This window comes from Neovison vison, chromosome 4 (genome assembly GCF_020171115.1).
Source record: "Neovison vison isolate M4711 chromosome 4, ASM_NN_V1, whole genome shotgun sequence".
Classification (NCBI taxonomy): Eukaryota; Metazoa; Chordata; class Mammalia; order Carnivora; family Mustelidae; genus Neogale; species Neogale vison.
In genome coordinates this window covers 77,586,000-77,591,483 of record NC_058094.1, presented here as the reverse complement: position 1 = coordinate 77,591,483, position 5,484 = coordinate 77,586,000, and positions in this window count along the sequence as shown.

The window sequence follows — 5,484 nt, the reverse complement described above, 5'->3', positions numbered from 1 at the left end:
GATGGGATAATCAGAGGGCTCCAAATGCAAGCTGATTCTCCAAATAACTCTCTTTGGTGGAATGGTGGAAACATGCTGAATACATGGCATTAAGTCTCCACTTCCCTTTTTGAGGATGCCTCCCTTTTCTTCGTCCCAAACACTGACCACCCTGAGGCCTTTGCCAGGTGTGTTTTTCTCAGCTCTTAGAGGAACTCTATGCCTGGTGACTTCCACCTACAGAGGGGGAATGCCCTGAACAGGAATGTAGGGCCTGAAATTGAGCACAAGACACCTACCTTTTTGGAAAAAGCCATGAAGATGTTGGTTTCTGTGGGTGACTACATCATTTTGTGGAGTCCAGAACTTTGTTGAGTGCTTGCACACTCTCTGCCAGGCCCTGCTCCACGCCTGAGGGTGCTGGACAATATGACAGAGCCAGTAACTGTCTTGGATGACCTCATGACTCATTGAGGGAGCTGACAATATGCAAGAAAACAATGGATAACAAAGTAATTGCAGATAGTGATTACACCAGTAAGAACAACAAACAGGATTCTAGAAGAGAGAAGAATCTTATTTCAGACTCATTTTGGGTAAAGTAATTTGGAAAGTCCTTTCTGAGGACCTGATCTGCTTGTTAAGTATGAGAAGAACCCAGCAATGAGTAGAACCAGAAGGCAAGCATTTGACACAGAAGGAATAGCAGCTACAAAGAGGTTGAGGTCCTTTTCACTCTGGACATGGACTGATTTGGTTCACTGTTGAAGAGAGGACATATTTTTTTAGCTACTTAAGTGTCTTTTAGACACGTACTCTCATGAGAAATAATTGGTCCCATTTGCTCTTGATTTTGACATTGGGTATGGAAAATGAAAGGGCTGATTTTCAATATTATATCCTAGACTGGATGAAGAGAGTGCTAAGTTTTCTGTTTTGTTTTGCAATTTGTTGTTGTTGTTGTTGTTGTTTATCATGGAATTGTTTCTCAACCATAAGCAAAATATGGCTATAGTGTTAAAATCTGATTAATAAAAAAATGCATGAGTGTGCATGATCTTCCTTTTTTTTTCTCTCTCTGTTCTACCCAAGATCATGAATATAGGCTTATTTTAAAAATATGTGTGAAATGTAAACACAGATGTCACAGGAAAACACACACTTTCAAAGGTCTATAAGCCTTCCCTCCCCAAAGCCTAGCAGTTGAATCCATTTTATAATGAAGAAGTCATTCTTTACTTTGTTGTTTTTTTATAAATTCTGAGTAGCTTTCAAAATAAGGTGGGATTTTATTCTCTTTGACAAAGGCAGCAAACACACTTTTTTGAGTTTCAAAGTATGATGGTTTTATTGCTCAGACAAACTTCATTATTTTCTGAAATAACAGAGTTCTTTATCTTTACCCTAAACTCTTAAAATTGGAATATGGAGTTTCTTTAACAAAATAACACAGTTAAAAATAATTAAAACTTTAGAAAATATGAGCTAATATGTTAAAGACATTCCTTGTATTTATACTTAAATTATAATAATTATTAATGTTAACTGGAATTTTAAATAAAAAATTGGAAAAAATAAATGAGAAAAATTAGTCTGTGCTAAACTTATTATAGTATCTATTACTATTTGTAATAAATCAATATTTGTGATTTTGGCAATATGGTGAAATCTACTTTTCAAAATATTTCCATTTTGGACTGTTATGTTAAGTAGCAAAGAGCTTGAGGACACACATACATGGTTGTGAAATCTGAGTGATAACCTGGAAAGGCATCTTCCAAATGCTACTCTGTCAGAAGTGGTTTAAATCTTCCTTGGGTGCAAGGGATCTAAACCAGACCTGGTGCATGGGGATCATGCCACCAACATCTTTCTCTTCTGGAGGTCTGGCTCATTTTTTTCTCTCTACTCTTTGTCTTACGTGTATGCCTGGAAATCTGGAACTCCTTAGATGCCTGATTCCTGCTCAGTGAAAAGTGAGTCCCTTACTGGCATAACAGTTCCCTTAGAATCAAGTATCCTACTTGCAGTGGTAAAAATACTGATTCTGTGGAGATTCTGAGCCATTAGTACACCAAGGTGTCAGGTTACTCTGATGAAATCTTAAAAAGCAAGACTGAAGAGAAGATAATTTTCCTTTCTCTCTCCTCCCTTTCTTGATTCCTTGTTTCATTCTTCCAGAGAGAGAAGAGGACCTGCAAAGAACTCTCATTGGAGAGGCTAGAGATGGTTGCCAGAGGGCTGCCTGAAGAAAGGTGCTAGAAGGTGGAAAGAATAGGATTGGGAACTGAGTCAGGTCGGCCCCTTCTCCTAGGACGAACTGGCTCATCCACATTCACTGTTCAGTCACTCATGGTTTCTACTTTGTCAGCGAATAGCTTTCTTCAAAATTACAACATTACAACATGATTTATAATGTTACGTCATCTTCTATTTAAGGATGTCCTATAATTTACTTAACTGAGCCCCTATTATTGGGAATTCAGATTGGGCTTTCCAAGAGTTGTTAAAGTTGGGGCATCAATCCCCCATGAAGAACCTCCCAAGGGCTGGCTCACCCCTTAGAACAAAGCTCCCCAGCCATGCCCCCTATTCTTTCCAAGAAAGTCTGCATCTTGGTAGGCCATTCTGTGTCATTCAGCCTGTCTTCTGCTGTCATGCATCGTGGACATTCTATTTCCTAACAATAGTTTTTTTTGGCTCTGGAACATATGTCCGTAAGCACTGATCTGTCTCTTGCAATATGAAATATTTAAGGACTACATTTGTCTTAAATGCAGATACTCCTGGCACTGTTTGGGATGCCTTTCTCAAGTATCTTCCTTATGCAATTGACCCTTGAACAACAAGGGGTTGGGATCACTGACCTCTGTGCAGTCAAAAACCCAGGTATAGTTTTCGATTCTGCAAAATCTTAACTACTAACAGCCCACCAGAGCCTTAACAATTGACATTTATTTTGTATGTTATATGTATTATATACTGTATTTTTTACAATAGTAACATCTATTTATTTATTTATCTAATTTATTCCTTTTTTGGTATTTCTAGGCAATGCAGTTTACCTGCAAATTTTTTCAGAGCATTGTAAATCTCCAAAAGATTTTCCAGCATATTTATTGAAAAAAAAAATCCACATATAAGTGGACCCATGCAGTTCAAACCCATGTTGGTCAAAGGTCAACTTTATATCCCTGATTTATATGCTGGCCTATAATTTGAATTCAAGCAGAGATTTTCAGGGCCATGTGGGGAGATAGAATTTATCCAAACTTGGGTGCTTTTGACCAGGACTTATAGAATTAGGTCTGATCAATATAGTTCTTTTTCCACTCCAACTGGGTGAACTATTCTTCAATTCTAAATACTCAGAGTTAGCCTCAGATTGTATGGGTCCTCTACAGACAGCTGTTGAGGAGGAAAATTTTTCTCTACTCTTCAAGATTCTTTTAGCTTGTCTAAGGATTAAATTGACATGAGATAAGGAGAAAATCAAATTTAATGGGAAAAATCAAATTTAATTAGGCTCAAGAAATTTAAATCAATTTAAAAAGGCTCAATAAGAATTTTGAGCCCATAGGCTGCCAGGCACTTGAAACTTATGTAGTATCCAAAGCTAATGAGAACAGGGTGGGAGCCTGGGACTTCAAAGGGAAGGGAGAAAATTTACAGGAGGATAGCAAAGAATATATGGCTAACAAATGTTTGCTGGCCACTCAGAAATAATGGGACACAGAGGAATTTTAAAAATCAGAATTTGCTAGGATTCCTCCCTGTCTACCATACCTCATTCATATTATACCATAGATATGTATGGTGATAGCTCCCTTCTTGGAGCAGACCTTCCATTTAAATTTTTTCAGGCAGTTTCAGGGAGGTAAAAAGAAAAACTTCTCAAATTTTCTGTTTCTTAAAAATAATAAGCTCTAAATAACCCACAGATGCCAAAGAGGCACTTTTTGGAGCGGCAAATTTGCTCTCCTACACAGCCCTACTTCGGACGTCAGTTCTGAGATCCCCAGGGCCACGCAAACTTCTGATTATTGACCTTCTCAGGTTAAAAAATTCACTAGATTGCCTTGCAGAACTCAGAAAGTGCCATACCTGTGCTTACAGGTTATTATAAAGGATAAATATAGGGCAAAGCCTAGGAAGGATTGCAGAGATTCCATGCCTTCTCTCTGAAGAATTCAGACAACATCCTCAGGGTACAATCACGTGCACACCAACCAGGAATCTTCCTGGAGGCTAGGTGTATAGAATTTTTATTGGAGTTTCACTACATAGGCATGATTGAGTAAGTCATTGGCCACATTATTGAACTTACCTCCAGCTCCTCTTCCTGAAGTCTGGTGGTTGAAAGTTCTAACCCATTAATTGTGTGCTTGGTCTCTCTGGAGAATAGCTCCCAACTGGAAGTTATTCAGGAGCCCACCAAGAGTCACCTCTTTAGCATAACGAGACACTCCTATAACTTAGGAAATTCTAAGACTTTTTGGAAGTTCTGTGCCAGGAGGCAGGAGTCGGGCTAGGGAGATGGAGTTGGGGGGGTGGGGGTGGGAAGACCAGCTGTATTTGTGATTATGCCATAGTCCTGAATTAAGTTGCAAGTGATTTTCCTGAATTAACTAAAATAAACTGAAGGTGGGGAAATACTGATTTTAGCCCATAAGCAGCCCTGTATAGTTACTAATGCAAATATTGGTATAGAGGAATTAAAAGGAAGTTGTTTTTAGCTACCAAGATTCGACAAATGACACTGGTGCTATCTTTTCAGAAGGATTTAAGAAAATTGCCTCAGGGTTCTGTAAGTGGGCCAGGTTGTTCAGGTTTCCATTATATGGCAGAGAAGAGGATTCCAAGTGTTACAAGATCAGTGTAGGTGGGATCCATGAGGAAGAGGTGATGATAGGTATTCAGCTGGTTAGGGAAGGAACTGGATAGAATTTACAGGTTCTTGCACCTCAAGTGGCAAGTGGAAATCCAAGTTTTTTGGAGGAGAGTCAGGAGCTTTGGGTACGTTAGGCTGATGGCTGCTGAGGTGGGGCAGGATGGGGTTCAGGTATTCTGGGCAGGTTGGCATTGAGTCAGACTCCTTAGCTTTAGTCCTGGCTGCACTGCTTCAGAACTGGGTGATCTTGGATAATTTTCACTATTTAGAAGTTGTGCAATCTTCTTAGCCTTTCTGTGACTCAATCATCTTATCTACAAAGTGGGAAAAATAACAATACATATTTCATAGTGCTATTATAAAGCCTTGATATGGTAATTCATGTAAACTGCTTAGAACAGGGGTTGGCACCATAAAGAGCAGTCAGTGAACATTAACTTTTATGGTGCTGACCTGGTGAGGAGACTCTTAGAATGCAGTAGAACTAAATTTCTCATTTGAAAGAAAAAAAAAATCTATCTATCTATCTATCTATCTATCTATTTGACATAAAAAAAATCTGGCAATGTGAAAAAAAAAACTATGACTAGGAAAAGAAAATTTACCTAGAGCCC